At 34.8% G+C, this 22,137-nt stretch overlaps 1 protein-coding gene across 4 annotated transcripts in view; it reads right to left on the bottom strand.

Annotated features, from left to right (window-relative positions):
- Positions 1 to 6,631, bottom strand: part of PWWP3B (PWWP domain containing 3B) — a 28,756-nt gene extending 22,125 nt beyond the window's left edge. For 2 of the 4 annotated variants that reach the window (XM_010371703.2, XM_010371709.2), the window contains exons 1-2: positions 6,512 to 6,631; positions 3,830 to 3,957 (exon numbers count right to left, since the gene is read on the bottom strand). The gene's annotated coding sequence lies outside the window, so the exon portion shown is untranslated. Of the gene's footprint in view, positions 1 to 3,825; positions 3,958 to 6,511 lie in introns of those variants that run through there. The other 2 variants (XM_010371722.2, XM_010371730.2) reach the window with 2 other exon arrangements.
- Positions 6,632 to 22,137: the final 15,506 nt, after the last annotated feature.

Here is a 22,137-nt window from a genome sequence, read left to right on the forward strand (position 1 = left end):
GATTGTGAACATATTGGTGAACTACAACCATTTTCGGCAACTACCATACTTACTATCCTTGACCTCTTTCTATCTCTTATATCCATCTACATTCCCGCACAAATTAAAATGTATTTTCATGTACTATGCTTTTTTTCTTTTCTTTTCTTTTCTTTCTTTCTTTCTTTCTTTTTTTTTTTTTTGACAGAGTCTTGCTCTTTCACTCAGGCTGTGGTGCAGTGGCACAATCTTGGCTCACTCTGCCTCCTGGGTTCAAGTGAGTCTCCTGCCTCAGCCTCCTGAGTAGCTGAGATTACAGGCATGTGCCACCACACCCAGCTAATTTTTGTACTTTTAGTAGAGATGGGGTTTTGCCATGTTGGCCAGGCCGGTCTCAAACTCCTGACTTCAGGTGATCTGTCTGCCTCAGCCTCCCAAAATGCTACGATTACAAGGTGTGAACCACCACTCCCGACCTGCACTATGCTTTTGCACTGACCGTATCTGCATGATAGCATTCACTTGGCCTTAGATCAGTTATGAGAAGTCTCTTATGTGTTATAGGGCCTGGCAGCAACTTCCTTTTCAGATACGGTGATTCCTGGATAGGGGTTGAAAATCATTCGTTATACAGAGAAGTGCCATTTTCATTCTACCTTCATTAACAATTGGCAATTCCTTGCTCCTGTGCTTTGCGGTTTGCAGCTGCCAATTCAGTATGGGAAAGTTGCATTTTTATCCTCTTTTGCTGAGCTTTTTTATTCGCAACATACTCACGAAATTAAGATTTAAATTTAGACTTTTATTGCCTTTAACATTCAGGTGTTATTTCGCAGGAAGCATTAAAACCTACACATTGCTAATGGATAATGATTCTGAGGTTTAGGTCTCTTAAGATAATGTTATAAAAAATCATAAAACTAGGTAAAGTTGGTGAGGCCCTCATAGCCCCATTTATTATCACAGTGAGTGGGTAAACACATCTCCTGCCACATTCTCGCTATTTAGGTTAGAGACACGGAGCTGCATTTGACACATCTCTTCCTGTAATGATCAAATGGAAAAAAGAAAACTGTCTGCGTTGGGGACTCTAAAGAAAGAAGCCATCATTCTTCCAGAGACTCATAACAGAAGGGTCAGCCTGGGTCAAAATTTTCCTGGTAACCAAATTTAAAATGACAGAGTTCTTTGGTCAGATACGGATTTCTGTTGGCAGGACCCAGTGTTTAGCTTTTAAGAGTTTATCACCAAGGCATTATGACAGGGTTATGTTTCTGAAGTTTTCAGACAGACAGCCAAAAAATCAGACAGTGCAGGTTTGAAACCTTTGTTAGCTCAGTGGAGAGAAAACTTTCCAATCCTTGACAACAATGCTAGGTTGTCATCTCCCATATCCTAGATAGCATAGTCAGCAAGGATGGATGGGTCACCTGTATCTCTATATTAACCTAGATTATCCAAATATTAAATATTAAGCCATTAATATATTTAAAAATATAATAATAAAAAGAGTTTTAGCTACCTATTTGTCTAGAAAAGCCGTTTTTTGTTTGTTTTTGTTTCTGTTTTTGTTTTTTAAGAAGCCTCATTCTATTGCTCTGGGGATAGTAAACGGTTCTGGTCTGTTGTAGCCTCTTTTATCCCCCTGAACCTTCACAAAGTAGCTTGAATAAAGTATTTTCAATGGGTGATAATTGGATTGCATTAAAACATGGCAAAGAAGAAAAGAGATCACATAAAAAATTTACTTTCCTAAGTAGGACGAAGGTAGACGATGAGAATATAGACAAGATACAAGTCAGAAGAATGAATAATGGGTATCAGATAGGTGGTTTTAGATATGTGGAATATATTTGGAGGGGTACAAAAAAGAGAAGTATAACACAAACGCAATATCCCATCGTTATTTTCTCTGTTGTGTAATAAAAAGGGAATTGTGTGGGAAGAGCTTTGGCAATATCGGGGACGTTGTTTTTGTTCTTGGATAATTTGACCTTTTGCAACCCTCTGAGTTATCATAAGTGAATGCTGGGTTCTAATCTTTTCTAAGCTGCCACTACTGCCCTGTCTATCCAAGGTAACCGAAGAAGAGCTCATGGACACAATGAGGCTCAGCATCAACAATCTCACTGAGAGCACAACGTTACGAGGCACAGATTTGTGACGGTTGCTGGGAAAGAATTAAGTTTGTCAAACCACTACAAAATAGTATTTAAGAGAATATAGTCATGTGGTACATAGTGACATTTCAGTCAATGACAAACTGCATATATGACAATGTTCCTGTAAGATTATACTAAAGCTGCAAAATTCCCGTTGCCTAGTGATGTCGGTCACAGCCATTGTAACACTGAAGCACAACTCATGACTCACCTGTTTGTGGTGATGCTAGTGTAAACAACCTACTACACTGATAGTGGCATAAAAGTATAGCACATACAATTATATGATGTACCTAATACTCGATAATGATAATAAATGACTGCTATTGGTTTATGTACTTCCTATACTATACTTTTTAATCTTATTTTAGTATATATATTCCTTCTACTTAGAAAAAAAAGTGTTAACTGTAAAATAGCCAAAGAGCAGGGTATTCCAGAAAAGGGGGTATTCCAGAAAAGGGCATTGTTATTCTAGGAGACAACAGCACCATGAGTGTTACTGTCCCTGAAGACCTTCCAGTGGGACGAGATGTGTAAATGGAAGACAGTGATGTTGATGATCTTGACCCTGCATAGGCCTAGGCTAATGTGTGTGCTGGTGTTTAACAAAAAAAGGTTTGAAAAGAAAAAAAAATAAAAAAATTTTTAAAAAAGAAAATAAGCTTATAGAACAAGGATATAAAGAAATAAATTATTTTTTTTTTTACTGCTGTACAATGTGTTAGTGTTTTAAAGTATTATTACAAAAGTGTTAAAAGATTTAAAAATTTAAACATTTATAAAGTAAAATGTTACCATAAGCTAAGGTTAATTTATCATTAAAGAAAGAAAATTTGTTTCAATAAATTTACTGTAGCCTAAGTGTTCAAGTCTACAGTAGTGTACATAATGTTCTAGGCCTTCACTTTCACTCACCACTCACTCACTGACTCACCCAAAGTAACTTCCAGTCCTGCAAGCTGCATTCATGGTAATTCCCCTATACAGGTATGCTGTTTTTTGTCTTTTATGTCATATTTTACTGTAACTTTTCTATATTTAGATATGTTTGGATATACAAATACTATTGAGTTGCAACTGCCTACAGTATTCAGTACAGTAACATGGTACACAGGGTTGTGGTATAGAAGCAATAGCCTATACCATATAGCCTAAGTGGCTATATGGTATCTAAGTTCATGCAAGTACACTCTGTAATGTTCTCAGATAAAATCGCCTGTTGAAGCATTTCTCAGAATATGTCCCCGTCGTTAAGCCATGCATGACTGTACAGGTGATTCAAGAAGGTCGTGAGACCTTAAGCAGGTTCTAAGAAACCTTTAAAACTATGTTATCTAGTTTATGGTATGACAACCTAACATAGTTGTCAAGGACTACAGAGTCAGGCCTCAGGGAGACACCCTAATAGCCTCTTGCATGATTTCTTCATAGTGGTAATAATATATAAGATTCTTTCCGAAAACTAGAAGTTATGACTTTTAATTACAAACATGATAGCTGTAGAACAGGAAACAAAATGAAGTATACCCCAAATTCTCAACCTATCATGATCCGTACATGAAATGTGGCTTTTAATTTAAAATGCTATGATGGCTGTAGAGCAGGAAGCAAAATACATTGTTCTCCAAGTTCTCAACATGTTTATACCATGAAATGTTTTGTGAAATGGGAAAAGTCTTACCCACTGTCACGTGGATCCTGGTGGGTCTGGTCCTGTGGTCCAGCTGTCTTGAGTTTCACTCCAACTGCTTGTCCAGCAGGGTCTTTACCTGGCTCGGCACTTCTGTGGTTGAACTGTCCTTCTGGGGCTCGGCTGACAGGGAATCAAACCAACAAAATGGAAAAGGTGTAAATAAATTTCCCTACCTAAACTCTAACAAGCATGTCATTCCAAAACACAGGAATGAGGCGAAATCTCATCTGCAATGTAGATGCCATCTATTTTCCTTCATGTTATTACAATATGAAATGCTCTCTGGGTCAGTTATGTTATTTCATTCATGCTAAAATAATATCCTTCAGGAAAATTATGAGGTGGAGAAAAGAGAGAAGGGAGAGAACAATTGACTTGTTTCTACTATGGGCCAGACTCTATGTAGCAGCATTTTTTATGATTTCTGTGTGAGTTTTTATGTCAGTTATTGGTGGGGATTTTTCTTCTAGATATTTACAATATTTTGAATGGAATTTCAATCACACTCTACATGCTATCTCATAGTTGGCTAATACAAAACACATTTCACTGCTTTGTCCACTTCATAAAAATATTTGCCTGGACAAAGCTTAGGAAACCTGGCAAGCACCATCTTGTGACCAGAACTAGAACTGCAGACACTCAGGCTTCTAGAATTTTTCATTCTCAGTTGAAGAGTTCTGTGCATGTGTTATACAAAAATGGGATCATAATGTTCTCGCTTTAATATTTTTCATTATAATATATCTCATGCATATTGTACATATCTTTCTACATCTTTTGAATTTCCAAAGAAGAAAGGAAATCTCCACAACAATGGTCAAAATATAACGGTTTGCTCTGTATATGTCTAGATTTTTTTCTGTAGATACTTATCAATGTGGAAGCTTTTTGAAACTAGACCCTTTATTCCTCCAGTAATATATTTGAACATCTTTCCATATCAATGATTATTTTCCATATCTTTATGTGAATTGCTTTACAAAATTTTTTCCACATTTCTAAAATTTTGTTTTTCTCATGATGAAAATTATTCAGGCTTGCGCTTTTCAAAATGAAATTTTTAAAATGGGGAAATGTAACAGATAGAAGGTTAAAATATTCTGTCTATTAATTGGAGATATGTGTGGAGATATAAGAACACTTATATCTCCAATTAATAAAGTGGTATGTATATTTACAGATTTTTATTGCATACACTGTACTAATGCATGTACATTTTGTTTTTGGTAAACAAATAGGAGTACATGATACAGGCCATTCTTCAATTTGCTTATTTTTAGAAACTACCTTGGACATTTATTCTAATCATTGTATTTAGAGTTAGCTCATTCCTTTTACAGCTGCGTAGTATTCAACATTATAGATATACTATACTATATGACTATGTCCTAATATGTTTAAAACATTTTATGAATTATTCCTCAGGAGTATAAAGATAAATATGTTCTGCTTGAATCAGAGTCTGGACTATAGCCTCAATAGTTGAATTGCAAGAAAAGCACAAGCAATCAGGTAATGAGCCTTCTCAGACCCACAGAAAAATCCTACTGCAGCTAAAGACAATGGAATGTGTGTGTAGCTATTTGCTCAAGTGTCTGTAACAAAAGTGATTATTCCCTTTTCAGCTCCATTATCATTTCCAAAACAATCTAAAAGCACATAAAAATCTAAAGATGAAAATACACATCATCAGTACTCAAACTGAGTTGTTCACGGTGTGCATTTGAGTCTAATCCTTTTAATTTTTTTCCTCATCACATACATGTTTGAATATACTATTTGAAATTACATTTATTTAGCCACATATTTGAACACCTTTCCCTGTTTATATGAGTTTACACTATTTTGGGGAAAGTAGCTTTTCCCCCATGATTTTAAGTTCTCATCTCAGTTTCTATGCTGACATAGGAACTACATGCTAAGTAAAATGTGGAAGAAAGAAGTGGAAAATTTCCTCCTTTTTCCCTGACATCCTTTTTTTTAATCAGGCATCTTTTATTACTAAGTATATTGTTTGTTGTGTTTTATTATATTAAGGTATGTCTGTTATTGTTATGATCTTTTAGATTTTTTTCTATTGCAGTACAAATAGGAATGTACAATTCTCTTGACAGATAAGTAGAAGTACAGACAAAGATCATATTTTGCACATTATTTAAAAAGCTATTATATTGTTATTGTGTATCCCTTGACAAATAACCAAACTACTAATTCTCAGAGATACTCGAATTTGTACAGTTATGCATTACTTTAAATTACTAACATACTCCACCAAAACAGTAAGATTTGTTAGAAACACAATCAACACATTCAAAGTAATATAAAAAACCAACATCCCCAACTAACAATTTAATTTTCCATTTAAGACTATTATAACCTTTTTCAAAATAAGGAAAATTAACCTCCCAAGTTTTGTTTCATCATTTATCTCAGCCACCACTGCCTTTTGATGGAAACATAAAATGCTCTGTTAAAAAGTTAGCTTTTGCTACCTCTTTAAGAATATTTTTCCGCAGGTGTAATGTTGATTACCACCTCTCCGACAGTGGACTTTTAAGATAATCTGAAGGAACACAAAACACAGATATTAATTCCCTCACAGAAACAACGACTCTCACAAAACGACACTCCTTTCCCGTTATTCCTAAGCAGCACACTCTTCTTTTCTCACCTTTATTCCAAATCTTCGAGAACTCTCTGAAAATAACTAGCATTTACGACAGCCATTACCTCCAAGCTTCTCCACGGAAGCCTCCGAAGCCTGTGTGTAATGCAGCTCCTCCCCGAAGACAGGCTGGGCGCAGCTTGCTTCCAAGCTCCTAGAGGATGCTCCGCCCCCTCTCCGTGATGGGGAAAGCACGAGGTTCTTCCTTCATTTAGGAGAAAAATGACCAACTTAAACCGAAATACAGTTAAAGGGAAGAAATGTTCCTCTTAAAGTACTTTAAAGTGTAATGGTAACCTATGTCTGTTCAATTTCCATTCAACCCCCTAGGATAGGTGTTTTCATGGGAAAAAAAAGAAGCAGCAGCAAATCTCTTTTTCATACAATAAAGTTGTGGTTAAAATGTTCCTTACATGTATTTTTTCTGATCCTCTTTTGTACTTTATTTCTGGTAAATTTAAGACCTACTGGCCAAACTTCACACACACACACACACACACACACACACACACACACACACACAAAACATACGCTGAGTATTTTGATTTGGATTACAGTGAATTAATACTTTATTTTACGTAGAATTAATCTTTACAATTTTGAATCTGAACCTGGGACATAATATATCTCTCCTTTTATTCAAGTTTCTTATACTTCTTTCCTTAGGTAATTTCCAAAGAAAAATCCTCAAACAAAATCTGATTATACTGAAATTGAAAAAAATATATATATTAAGAGTAAAATCACATAGGCCAAATTAAAAAATCAGTCGCAAACTTAGGAGTGCTTTTCAAGTGCTTTTGATTGCCCATATGATTGCATAAACAAAAATACACCCAAGCTAGTTCTTACATTTCAATAATTAAGAAATGAACAACAAAGTAGAGAAAGGGGCAAAGAATACAAGCAGAGAATTCCCAACGTCCTTCCCTACTCCTGATATTTACTTCACTGTGAAGAAAGCTCAAAGCAATGTAATTTGAGGGCTCTCTGCGTCTTCTTCATTTCACTCTCACAAGCAAAGTCCTGCCATTTATCTTCCCCTCTTAATGAACCTGACAGTTTTGGTTTAATCTGCTATTCAATTTATTTTTACCACATTTTCTTCATTGTTTTTAATATATGACAATTGTAAACTTTTTGCACCCACGAAATTACCTCAAAATGTATAATAATGCAAACATGGATAGAAATACATTTTTGGGCAAGTAAGAAAATTTTGATTAGCTCTTATAGAAGTAAAAGGAACTGGTGGTCAGTGCCTCCTCCTGAGGCTCTTTTACCTACAAAGTATTTTGATCTCTCCCAGATTAATGTCTGTTTAGTTTGGTCTTGAAATGTCTCATATGATTTCTTTGTACAATTGACAAAAATTATATATATTCAAGATGAGTAATGTGATGATTTGATATATGTGTACACTGTGAAATGATTACCACAATCAAGCCAACTAACATATCCATCACCTCACATAGTTACCATTTCGTGTGAGATGAGAACGCTTTAGATCTACTTTCTTAGCAAATTTCAAATATACATTACATATTATTAACTACAGTTTTTTCATGTACCTTTTGACCGTTTGTACGTTTTCTTTGGAAAAATAACTACCCAGGTCCTTTGCTCATTTTTAAAATCAGGTTACTTGCTAGTTTTTTCTTGACATTGAATTTTATAAGTTTCTTGTTGTGGGTATTAATTTTATAAGTTTCTAATTGTGGATATTGACTCCTTATTGGATGCATGGTTTGCAAATATTTTCTCCCATTCCATGAGTTACCTTTTCATTCTGTTGACTATTTTCTCTGTTGTGCAGAAACTTTAGTTTGATGTAGTCCCACTTGTTTATTCGTGTGATTTCTAATAACAAGTTATCTCAAGAGCTCTGATATAATTTCAAAGCCCAAAGCTTCTTAATATTGCAATTCTATAAAAACCACTTCTGTTCGTGAAAAATTCTGCAAAATTTGGGACAAATTCTGCTAATGTGTAACAAGGACATAATACTAAGAATAATTGTTTATTGAAATATAGCAACATCAAGAACAGAGAACTGATAAACTGTGTTCTATAAAGTCACAAGACCTTGAGAAATATTGCTATTCAGAATGAAAAGACTCTACTCTAAAGAGTTGCTTTTTTATTATTATTGACATTAGTTTTATTTTCTTTGGTATTAAAAAGTGCTCTAAAAAAACAGTGGTTGTAGAACATAACATACCAAAATATAAAATATTGAAAATACCAAATATTGGTAAGGATAAGGAGCAACTGGAAGGTTCATACACTTTTTACAGAAATGTAAGTTGGAACTCACATTTTGGGAACTGTTTTGGCACTATTTGCCTAAAGTTGAGCATTATAGAGGTTAAAGGAGAACCATTTAGTGCTTTAAGTAGCAGACTGGAATATCTAAATTGGTAATAGAGAAATACATAATACATTACAGTATTTATCTGCATTTAACATATTTACAAGTAGAAGCTTATAAAATAAATCAAAATGAAAGAAATTGAATTTTAAACATTTACTTTCTATGTCCCACTGCATCATCTGGGTACCCATAGGTCTCTGTGGAGACCATTTCCGTCTCAAAAAAAAAAAAAAAAAAAAAAAGAGAAATGGTCTCCACAGAGACCTATGGGTACCCAGATGATGCAGTGGGACATAGAAAGTAAATGTTTAAAATTCAATTTCTTTCATTTTGATTTATTTTATAAGCTTCTACTTGTAAATATGTTAAATGCAGATAAATACTGTAATGTATTATGTATTTTATAAAAATATCGAACAATTGGGAGATGTCAATTTTTTTTTACAGTGGTGATAAAAATATATGTGGACATCTCTGCTTTATGGCACTCACATCCCACATAGACTTCCCACTTGTCTTTTCCCAAGCCATTTGCATGGTTTGGGATTATTTTCTCATAAAAAGACTAATTAAGCTGAACTTGCTAAATTTCCTGTATACTGTTTTCACTGCTCAGGTAAGCTAACGTTATTCCCATTAAATGTTTAAGGTAATAATGAGAAACTGAATTATAGTAAGCCATGTCTTTGCAAAACTATTGGTTCTCTCAAACTTCAGGTAAAGCCACAAAATATGTGGGTATACAGTAATTCTATTTGGACTATGTAAGTGTTTTCACTGTAATATTGTAAAGCCAAAATTCTTTGTTTTAAGTTCAAGGGTACATGTGCAGGATATGCAGGTTTGTTACATAGGTAAACATGTGCCATGGTGGCTTGCTGCACCTGTCAACCTATCACCTAGGTACTAAGCCTGGCTTGCATGAAACCAAATTTCTAATACCAACAGTGATTGTATTTTTCTTTAATGTCAACCTAAATTTAATTTCTTAGTTCTGTAATTGACTTTGAGACCTTGAAAATAATGAATAAATTTTTTTGGATATCTGGACAATTCCTAAGAAAATCAGAATTCATAAACACAAAGCATCAAATGTACCAAATTCCAATTAACAATTTTTATTTAGATTCTTACATATAAAAGTATTCGTGTAAAGCTCAAAATAAAATAGTAAAATCAATATTGTATATGTATCATCTACTAATATGTTGAGAGGTTAATTGTGTTTTAAAGCTCATATTTACACCTTTCTATGATATGTATTCATGTGTGTGTATTTGGGTCTGTGTTTAAATATACACATATGATGGTACATTAATTTAAATAAGAGTAGTTTAGGAACAATAAAGAGGATTAAATAACTAAAATGAATAATGATTTTAGAATATGTAATCTGACCTCACAATGAGATTATATAAACTTATTATTATCATTTTATTTATTTATTTATTGAGACAGAGTTTCCCTCTGTCACCCAGGCTGGAGTGCAATGGTGCTTTCTCAGCACACTGCAACCTCCGCCTCCCTGGCTCAAGTCCTCAGCCTCCTGAGTAGCTGGGATTATAGGCATGCACCATCATGCCCGGCGTTTTGTATTTATAGTAGACACGGGGTTTCACCATGTTGACCAGGTTGGTCTCTAACTCCCAACCTCTAGTGAGTCACCTGCCTTGGCCTCCCAAAGTGCTGGGATTACAGACTTGAACCACCACGCCCGGCATAAATCTATTATTTATATTTCACATATTCTATCATGATGGTGAAAGGTTTAATTTGCCTCACCTTCATGTACATTTTCAATCCACACAAGGTTATTCGTACCCTTTTGTGCTACCTCTTGTGCTCACAGACTCTTAATTTCAGGAAGAGCTAAATTTTTATTTATTGTCGTGCTTCTTGCTGCTATGTTTATTTTAAATATTGCATTGTCACTATAGTTAATGAGGTATCCATGGATAAAACTGTTTCTTGCTGTTAGGTGTCTATTTTCTAATTTTAATTAAGCAGCTGATTTCCTCTAGTAGTCTCTTTAGTTATTTTCTTCCCCAGATTTTATCCTAAATTGATTAATCAATTATCAATTTATTTTTTGTAGAGACGGGGTCTCACTATGTCAACCAGGCTGGTCTGAGACTCCTGGCCTCAGGCAATCCTCCCTCCTCAGCCTCCCAAAGTGCTGGGATTAGAGGCATGAGCCACCATGCCTGGCCTAACCCTAAACTGTCTTTAACCCTAAATTTTCCCATTGTCTTATACACCCAAATCATCTTTGGCAGTTTTCAGATGGCTAGAAAATAATACAAAAGGCATACTCCCTCACCTAATAAAAAAAGGAATGAAAATATACTTAGGTATATTTGGCATGCTATTTTAGAAGTAGATTTACAGTGTTAGAAGAACTACTATCTTTTTTTACACACACATTTTGGAAAAACTGCCAAATCAGAAAAAGAAAATCAGCCTCTCCTAGATTAATTTTGTATAGGTAAAGGGCTATTGATATAAATGTTTCACTGTATCTTTTTCAGATAGATATAAGCATACTCTTATTCATGTGTATATGCTGACACAAAAAAATCTAATTATGATTATTTTCATGGGGATGTTTTAGATACTGTGTTTATAGGTATTCTCTATTCTGACGGTTTTATGCCATAGTCTTTTCTTTTCTTTCTCCCTCTCCTTTTCCTTCTCTTTCTCCTCCTCCTCCTCTTCCTTTCATATTTTAATTCTCCACATCACAGCATACCAGAAATATCTCACTCTTTAAGGTAAATTTCTTGATCTTTATTCTCTAACTTTGGAGAAAGTAAGTTCATAAAATTGGTAAATAAAATTTCTGGAGTAACTGGGACTTTTTAAAATAGAGCTTTGGATTTTTTCACAATCTTCAGAGAAACAGTTATCAGGGATTCATAGTTTCTCACCATGAAAGGGTTGGCAACAATATAACAAGGAGGTGTGGGTATGTTCAGTAACACATAATGCACTTATGTAAATATATCAAGATATGTAAATAAAATACTCTAAAAGCCCAGGTGAATTGACAAATTAATTTGTTACCATTAAGATTGATTTACTTGGTTATTTAATTTAGAAATCGCTCCAAGATGTTGGAAACTGAGTTAAATGATTAATATAAATAAGTATAAACCTTGCTGATAATCATGGTTCTAATAATAGTGTATAAAGTAAAACTATGTCTAAGTTTCACTATATTAAAAAATTATAACAAACACTTAATCAAGCAATATGTTAAAATGTGAATGATTATTGTCTTTTGGGAGAGAATACCAAAAAAAGAGATAGTCAAAAGGAAAAAAAAAATATTGCCAAGCTAAGAAATGGGCAAACTATATATTCTAAGTATTTATTTTCAGATTGAAAGAAAATCACTGGCAATAACTTGCATTTTGGTGCTCTGCTTCCTATCTCTATTGACTTGATTTCATGCCTTCTTGTTAGATGTCCCTATTCTACACTGATGCTGAAGGATGAAAACTTTTAATCTCAAGCAGATAAATTCTGAACGTTTGCTGCTTAAATACAAATGTTTTTTGTTTGTTTGTTTTCTGACTGATAGCATGTACTGAAGGTGCTTTTTATTTTCTGACTTATGGTCAGCATGAACTGTACTGCCACAAGCTTCCTTTGTAACAACTGGAAAGGACATTAAGTCTTTTAAGACTTTATGAAAGGACACTTTCTTCATTATTATGAAAACCTACTTGTTTATGTAAGCATTCTTAGTTTCCAAATTTTTAATCATTCGATTTCAAAGCCCTTTCTCACCTGGCACGCTCTCTTTTAAATGTTTCTGTTGTTTTGCTGGTTCCCTTGATGGTAAATTAACAAAATTTGACACATGGTAGAAATAAATTTGTCCAAAGCAAATTTGTATCAGGTGATATACAAAGTATATAATAATTCCGAAGGCATAGACTTTCACCTATCTAACACTGGCTATGAACAAACAACATGTAAGAATGCCAGCCGGCTGCCAGTAGCTCACGCCTGTAATCCCAGCACTTTGGGAGGCCAAGGCGGGCGGATCACGAGGTCAGGAGTTAAAGACCAGCTTGGCCAATATGGCGAAACCTGGCCTCTACTAAAAATACAAAAATTAGCCAGGCATGGTGGTGCGCACCTGTAGTCCCAGCTACTCAGGAGGCTGAGGCAGAAGAATTGCTTGAACCCGGGAAGGGGAGGTTGCAGTGGGCCGAGATGGTGCCACTGCGCTCCAGTCTGAGCGACAGAGCGAGACTCTGTCTCAAAAAAACAAAAACAAAAAGAAATGGCCACTGCAAAAAAAAAAAAAAAAAAAAAAAAAATCTACTGGCTGAGTGTCTGGCCACCTTAAGCACAAGAGCAAGAAAAGAATGTACTGGAGTTGAGCTTCTGGATACTGAGAAAGGCAAACTAGTCAATGACTGCTAGGGCCAAAGGAGCCTGAGAAATCTCTGGGAAAATGTGTGGGAACAGGGTGGAGAGGGAAGAAGTGCTTCCAGTGATCCAGTGAAGAGAGATGAGCTCCCAGTGAAGAGAGATGAGCTCCCACAAAGAATCTGCTGACACATGACCCACAGGAAAATAAGTTTGAGTTTGTCATATTTGGGAATTTTTGTGTTTCTGAGTCAATATGTAAAACCTGCACATTGCCAATGGCTAATAATAATATGAGTTAGACTGCTTAGGTTAATATTATACTAAGATTTTAAAACAAAGTGCTAAGGTTTCTGAAGACCTGACAACTGCATCATCACAGTGTACACATAATTACAAACAAACAGTCTTAGCTCTTGCCACACTCTGAGATCACATATTAGAGAGACAGAGCTTCAGTGAGACACAACTCTTCTTGGGATTGACAAGCAAAGAGCAGGACCTTCTGCGATCAATCTTGGTGATTCTAAAGCAAGAAAGAGCCATCTTATTCTCTAGGGGATCCATAAAAGAAGGGGCATCTGGACCAGAATTATTCCAGTATCTACTCTGCGTGAAGGTCATTATCATTTTCTAGTGAGGATATTTGGAGACTGTTCACAAGTTGAGCTGTTTAGCTTTAATAAATTGTCCGGGATGTGTATACCCAGATGGTTACATTTTTGATTTATCAATATTACAGGCAGTCTGATAGATATGAATTTATTTCCCAGCTCTACCACTTGTCATGTCATCTTAAGTTTCTTAATTTCTGTGTACCTCAGTTTCCTCATCTATAAAATGTGAATAATTTTAATATCTAACTCTAGCATTGATAGAAGTAATCAAAACAATACTGTAGTTCACCTGAAATAAAAACGTGTTGGAATTTCCAGGAAACTTTTGAAAAATAAGTTTAAGTAGGGAAAACTAACACTGCCATATATAAAAACATATAAGCGAAATTACAATAATTAAAAGTCTTTAGTACTACTAACCCTACCTTGGCATGGAGCAAGCAACTAATGAAGACACAGCAAGAATGGGAGAAAGGGAAGAAGAAATTCAAATGAATTGTGGAGCATCTGAAGATATACATGATCTGTTGATGTACAGTCATGCATTGCTCAATGACAGGAATACATCCTGAGAAATGCATCATTAGGCAATTTCTTAGTTGTGTGAACCTTATAAAGTATACTTACACAAACCTAGATGGTATAGCCTACTATACTCCTATGCTATAAACCTGTACAACATGTTACTGTATCCTATAGGCAGTTGTAACACAATGGTAAGTATTTGTGTATGTAAACATAACTAAACATATAAAAAGTACTTTTAAATAAAGTATAAAAGACAAAATGTGGTATACCTATATAGGGCATATACCATGAATGGTGCTTTTAGGACTGGAAGTTGCTCTTGGCGAGTCAGTGAGTGAGTGGTGAGTGACTGTGAAGGCCTAGGACATTACTGTACACTACTGTAGATTTTATAAACACTGGAAACTTAAACGAAACTAAAATTATTTTTCTTCAGTAATAAATTAAACTTAGCTTACTATAACTGTTTTACTTTATAAACTTTTTAATTTTTTAACTTCTGATTATTTTGTAATAACATTTAGCTTAAAACACAAACACATTGTATAGTTGTACAAAAATATTTTCTTCTTTTGTATCCTGATTCTATAAGCTCTTTCCTATTTTTAAAACTTTATTTTTTTTTTAACTTTTAAAACCTTTTAAAAATAACTAAAACACACGCACATTAGCCTAGGCCTATACAGGGTCAAGATCATCAATTTCACTGTCATCCAGCTCCACAACTTGTTTCACTGGAAGGTCTTCAGGGGCAATAACAGGCATGGAGCTGTCATCTCCTATGATAACAAGCCTTCTTCTGGAATACCTCCTGTAGGAACTGCCTGAAGCTGTTTTACAGTTAACTTTTTTAATAAGTTGAAGAAATACACTCTAAAATAACAATAAAATGTATAGTAAATGCATAAATGAATAGCATAGTCATAATTATTATTATCAAATATTATGTACTGCACATAATTGTATGTGTTAAATTGTGCTTTTATACAACTGGCAGTGCAGTAGGTTTGTTTTCACCAGCATCACCACAAGCAGATGAATAATGCTACTACAGCTACTGTGGACTTCACTCAGCCATGGGAACTTTTTAGCTCCATTATAATCTATGGGACCACTGTTGCATATGTTGTTTGTCGTCGACCAAACCATCGTTATTCAGTGCATGACTTTACATAAATATACACTAGAAATCTATCATAAATTATTTATATCCTTGGAAAATCCTTGGGATATTGACATGTTTTAAATTTCTGGTTCTCTACTAACGTGAGGCTTTTAATATGGCTCCTTTGTTTTAGGATTACTGATATCAACTTTGGTACCCTCATCTTTTCCTCCTAAAACTCCAAAGAGGTTTAAACACTTGTTTTGAGTGGGCAATACTTGAAGATACTGGATTAAGTCCAAGACAGAAAAGGAGAATCAAAAAAAAAAGTTTTATATCAGAAAAAGAATTGTGTCAATGAAGATGCAGTAGAGATATGAGAATAAAAAGAGTGGGGATCATACAGAGGAGATCTCATACATGGAATATACGTTAAAAAAGAACTATAAGAGTACTATCATAACACCCTAAGACCAATATATTCTTATTATTGTTCATTTATTTTAAGTTGTGAGTATATTTGTACTCGTGTGTCACTGCAACACTGATGTTACAGAAGCCCACAAGCTCAAAGTCACCTGCCACTTTTGTCATCAGAGCCAAAGCCCATGAGTGCCATGAAGCTATAGGGATCAAAGTTAACAAGTGCTGTGCTTCCAAGCCTGCTAGAACTCCCACTGCCTCTTTCAGAGCCAGAGCTAGGAGCACACGGCTGCGTAGGCTGCCAGACCATCTGTGACACCACAGCCAGGACCATTCTGCCTGAGCAGGAACCCAGGAGACTACATTTCTACTGGGGAACCCACAATCCTGCTGAGGAGTCTACCTCCCCACTCCTACTACTGCAGTTATAGGAAACTTATATTGCCAAAAAAAAAAAAAAGAGAGAGAGAGAGAAAAAAGAACAATGGCTTCTCTCCTTCTTCCACCTTCCCAATCTTTTACCAGTTTCTCCCATTTACATAATCTAACAGATATCAAGGTAGCAAGGGAGTCTGGGCGAAGTAGTCTATGGGCTTCCATCACTTATAATACAGAAGAATGGAAAAAGAACTGAGAGAATCAGATACAATAGGATTATAATGTCTTTATTGTCAATATTTCTCTGTAAAATAATTATATATGCTCATAGAAAATATAAAAATGTAAAAATACAAGATATATAAGGAAGACAGTATAACACACCAGAGATGCCTACTGCTAATATTTGTGGTTTTTATACTTCATAAATTTTCACACATATATGTGAATATTATTTGATACTATGGTTTTTAAATTCAAAGATTTATTTAAATATTTTTGTCTCAAAAGTATTATTTTCATCATTTAAAGATTATTTTGAACAATACATTCTTTATAGTTCTAAAATATCTCATTTTTCTGGTAGCAAAACTAATGTAAATTTTTTAAGAAAAATCGAACCAGGAGAATGTTATAATACAGATGTTGATATAATCCTGTATCTCCATCACCCCCAGTCTCTGCCTGCTTATCCAGATATGTTCTATTAATTATTGGCATATATTTTCTAGATTTTTTTTTACACATTGTTCAAAAACAAGTATTCTGCTTTGAAAATGGGGCCATATGATGATACATTCCATTCTGCATTTTGCCTTTTTAAAAACATAACATGACATTTCTATATTACTACATATATAGCAACTTCATAGTTTTTAGAAGCAACATATTGTAAAATCTTGTGGATAGGCTGTCTGCTATGGTTTGAAAGTATGTTCCTCCAGAATTCATATGTTGGAACCTAAACCCTAAGGTGATGGTATTAGGAGGTGGGGCATTTAGGGAAGAGATTAAGTCAGAAGTTCTCTGCCCTTGTGAATGGGATTGATGCCCTTAAAAAAGAGGCTTCAGTAAACTGCCTGGCCCTTCCACATCTTCTGCCATGTGAGGACACAGTGTTTCTCCCTTTTGCCCCTTCTGCCATGTGAAGATGCAGCAAGAAGGTGCAAGCCCTCATCAGACAATGAGTCTGCTGGCACCTTGATCTTGGGCTTCCTAGCCTCCAGAACTGTGGGAAATATTTATATTATTTATCAATTACCCAGTCTAAGGAGTTTCTGCTATAGCAGCAGGAAAAGACTAAGATACCTTACTTACTGTTTAATAACCTGCTTTTTCTTTAAACTGCTTTACTGATGCATAATTGACCTAAAATAAACCACATGTATTTAAATTACATAACTTAATATGTTTTGACATATGTACAAACTGTTAAACTGTCACCACAATTAGCATAATGTCTTTTCCTTGCACCCCTTTTTAATCACCCCCCTACTCAGTCCCTATCCCTAGTCAACCACTAATCTGCTTTCTGTCACTATAGATTTGTTTTTCTAGAATTTTATATAGACACACTTGTGCAGTGAGCCACCTTCTTTATCAGCTTCTTTTACTCAGAATAATTATTTTGAGATTAATTCTTCTTGTTATATGTATCAATAGTTTATTCCTTATTATTGCTGATTAGTAGTCCATTGAATTTGCACACAACGGTTTTTTTAGCCACTCACCTATTAATGGGCATTTTGGTTGTTTCCAGTTTGGGGCTGTTACAAATAAAGCTGCTACAAAATTCATGTAACAGCCTTTGTGCAGTCATATTTTTTCTTTTGCATAAATACCTAATGGTGGAATGACTGGATCATATAGTAGATGTATGCTTAACATTTTAAGAAACTGCCAAGCTGTTCCAAAGTGACTGCATCATTTTACATTCCCATCAAAAATATATGAGAGTTCAGTTCTCCACATTTTCACCAACACTAGGTATACACAATTTTTAACTGGTCTATTAATTGTGCAGTTGCTTCCTTATTATGATGTTAAACAATTTTCATGTTCTTATTTGCCATTCATTTATCTTACTGAGTGAAGTGTCAATTCAAATATTTTCCCTATTTTTATTTGGTCATTTGTTTTCTTGTTATTTAATTTTGAGAGTTCTGTATACATTCTGTATAGAAGTCCTTTATCAGATATATTATTTAAAAATTTTTTCTTGCAGTTTATGAAGTCTTTTCATCCTCGTATAGCTCTTCAAAGAGCACAACTTTTAAATTTTGATGAAGTCTGATTTATTATTTTATTCCCTTAAGGATTATGCTATGCCGTCATATATAAGAAGTCTCTGCCTAACTGAAAGCCATCAAAATTTTCTTCTATTTGTTTTCAATGTTTTGTGGTTTTATATTTCACATTTAGTTCTACGATTTATTTTAATTTTTTGAACACAATGTGAGATTTTTATGTGTATATTCAATTGTTCCTGTGTCACTTGTGGAGAAGAATGTTTCTTCCTCTGGATTGCCTTTGCATCTTTGTAAAATATCATATCAATTGTTCATGTATGTGTAATATATTTCTGAACTCTCTTCTATTTCATTGTTCTACTGTTTATTTTTACAATAGCACTACACTATTTTGATTAATATACCTTTGCAAGACATCAGGAAGTATGTTCTCCAACTTTGTTCCTTATCAAAGTTGTTTTGGCTGTTCAACCTTCTTTGCATTTTCATGTGAATTTTAGAATCTCCTAGTTAATTTCTACAGAGAGACTGCTGGGATATTGATTGGAATTGCTGTCAGTCTAGTGATCAATTTAAGTGGAATTGAGACCTTAAAAATTGAGTGTCCTGATACTTAAACACTAATTATGTCTCTAAAATCTATATTGTTGTATATCAGTATAGTCATTCCAGCTTCCTTTTGATTACTGTTATCATGGTATATTGTTTCCATCGTTTCACTTTTATTTTTGGTGTGTCTTAATGACTGCAGTGGGCTTCTTTCGATCAGCCTATAGTTTAGTTTTGCTTTTTTACCCAACCTTACATTTGGGTTGTTTAGACTGTTTATATTAGATATGGTTGTTGATGTGATTGGGTTAAAACCTACCATCTTGCTATTGTTTGTTTGTTTGTTTGTTTGTTTGTTTTATTTTAAGCTGTGGGATACATGTGCAGACGTGTAGGTTTGTTACATAGGTATACATGTACCATGGTGGTTTGCTGAACCTATCAACCTGTCATCTAGGTTTTAAGCCCCACATGCATTAGGTATTTGTCCTAATGCTCTCCCTCCCCTTGCCCCCCACACCCTGACAGGCCCTGGTGTGTGATGTTCCTCTCCCTGCATCCATGTGTTCTCATTGTTCAACTCCCACTTATGAGTGAGAACATGCGGTGTTTGGTTTTCTGTTCCTGTGTTAGTTTGCTGAGAATTATGGCTTCCAGCTTCATCCATGTCCCTACAAAGGACATGAACTCATTCTTTTTTATGGCGGGATAGTATTCCATGGTGTATATGTGCCACATTTTCTTTATTCAGTCTATCATTGATGGGCATTTGGATTGGTTCCAAGTCTTTGCTATTGTGAATAGTGCTGCAATAAACATATGTGTGCCTGTGTCTTTATAGTAAAATGATTTATAATCCTTTGGGTATATACCCAGTAATGGGATTGCTGGGTCAAATGGTATTTCTGGTTCTAAATCCCTGAGGAATCACCACACTGTCTTCCAAAATGGTTGAACTAATTTACACTCCCACCAACAGTGAAAAAGTGTTCCTATTTTTCCACAGCCTTGCCAGCATCAGTTGTTTCCTGCCTTTTAATAACCACTATCCTGACTGGCATGATATGGTATCTCATTGTGGTTTTGATTTGCATTTCTCTAATGACCAGTGATGTTGAGCTTTTTTTCTTATGTTTGTTGGCCACATAAATGTCTTCTTTTGAGAAGTGTCTGTTCATATCCTTTGCCCACTTTTTGATCAGGTTGTTGGTTTTTTTTCTTGTAAATTTGTGTAAGTTCCTTGTAGATTCTGGATATTAGATCTTCGTCAGATAGGCAGCTTGCAAAAATTTTCTCCCATTCTACAGGTTGCCTGTTCACTCTGATGATAGTTTCTTTTGCTGTGCAGAAGCTGTTTAATTTGATTAGAACCCATTTGTCAATTTTGGCTTTTATTGCAATTGCTTTTGGTGTTTTAGTCATAAATTCTTTGCCCACTCCTATGTCCTGAATGGTATTGCCTAGGTTTTCTTCTAGGATTGTTATGGTTTTGGGTTTTACATTTAAGTCATTAATCCATCTTGAGTTACCTTTTGTATAAGGTGTAAGGAGGGGGTCCACTTTCTGTTTTCTGTATATGGCTATCCAGTTATCCCAGCCCCACTTATTAAATAGGGAGTCCTTTCTCCATTGCTTGTTTTTGTCCGGTTTGCTGAAGATCAGATGGTTGAAGATGTGTGGTGTTGTTTCTGAGGTCTCTGTTCTGTTCCATTGGCCTATATATCTGTTTTGGTACCAACACTATGCTGTTTTGGTTACTGTAGTCTTGTAGTATAATTTGAAGTCAGGTAGCGTGATACCTACAGTTTTGTTCTTTTTTGCTTAGAATTGTCTTGGCTAAATGGGCTCTTATTTATTTATTTATTTTTTGGTTTCATATGAAATTTAAAGTAGTTTTTTTTCTAATTCTGAGAAGAAAGTCAGTGGTAGCTTCCTGGGAATAGCACTGAATCTATAAATTACTTTGGGCAGTAAGACCATTTTCACAATATTGATTCTTCCTATCCATGAGCAGGGAACGTTTTTCCATTTGTTTGTGTCCTCTTTTACTTCCCTTAGCAGTGGTTTGCAGTTCTCTTTGAAGAGGTTCCTCATGTCCCTTGTAAGTTGTACTCCTAGGTATTTTATTGTATTTGTAGCAATTGTGAATAGGAGTTCACTCATGATTTGGCTCTCTGCTTGTCTATCGTTGGTGTATGGGAATGCTTGTGATTTTTGCACATTGATTTTGTATCCTGAGACTTTGCTGAAGTTGCTTATCAGCTTAAGGAGTTTTTGCACTGAGACGAAAGGATGCCCTCTCTCACCACTCCTATTCAACATAGTATTGGAAGTTCTGGCCAGGGCAATCAGGCAAGAGAAAGAAATGAAGAGTATTCAAGGAGGAAGAGAGGAAGGAGAAATTGTTTCTGTTTGCCAATGACATGATTGTATATTTTGCTAATTGTTTTCTATTTGCCCCATCTTCTCTTTGCTCCTCTTTTCCTCTTGTTCTGCCTTCTTTTGAATTAATTTGACATGTTTCATGATTTCATTTTAAATATGTCTTTAACTTACGACAGTGTATCTTCAAGTTATATCATACAATTTCATGCCTTAAGAATCTTTCCACGGTATACTTTTATTTCTCCACCCCCAAACTTTGTGCTATTGTTGTCATACATTTTACTTATACATATGTTTTAAATTCCACAATATCTTGATAGCATTTAAACAGTCAATTTTGAAGACATTTAAGAAAAAATCTGTTTGATTTATTCATGTGGTTACCATCTCCAGTACACTTACGTTACTTTGTGTAGCCAGATTTTATCTGAAATCATATTCTGTTTCCCTGAAGGACTTCCTGTAACCTATCTTGTAGCAGAATTTTGATGCCGACAACCACTTTCAGCTTTATATGTCTGAAAGCCTATGTATTTCCCATTTCATTTTGAAAGCTATTTTCACTGAGTTAGGTATTCAGGTTAATGTTTTCTTAAAGATGTTATTACAATGTCATTTAACTTGCATTGTTTCCAATGAGA

This window comes from Rhinopithecus roxellana, chromosome 10 (assembly GCF_007565055.1).
Source record: "Rhinopithecus roxellana isolate Shanxi Qingling chromosome 10, ASM756505v1, whole genome shotgun sequence".
In the NCBI taxonomy this organism is placed as follows: domain Eukaryota; kingdom Metazoa; phylum Chordata; class Mammalia; order Primates; family Cercopithecidae; genus Rhinopithecus; species Rhinopithecus roxellana.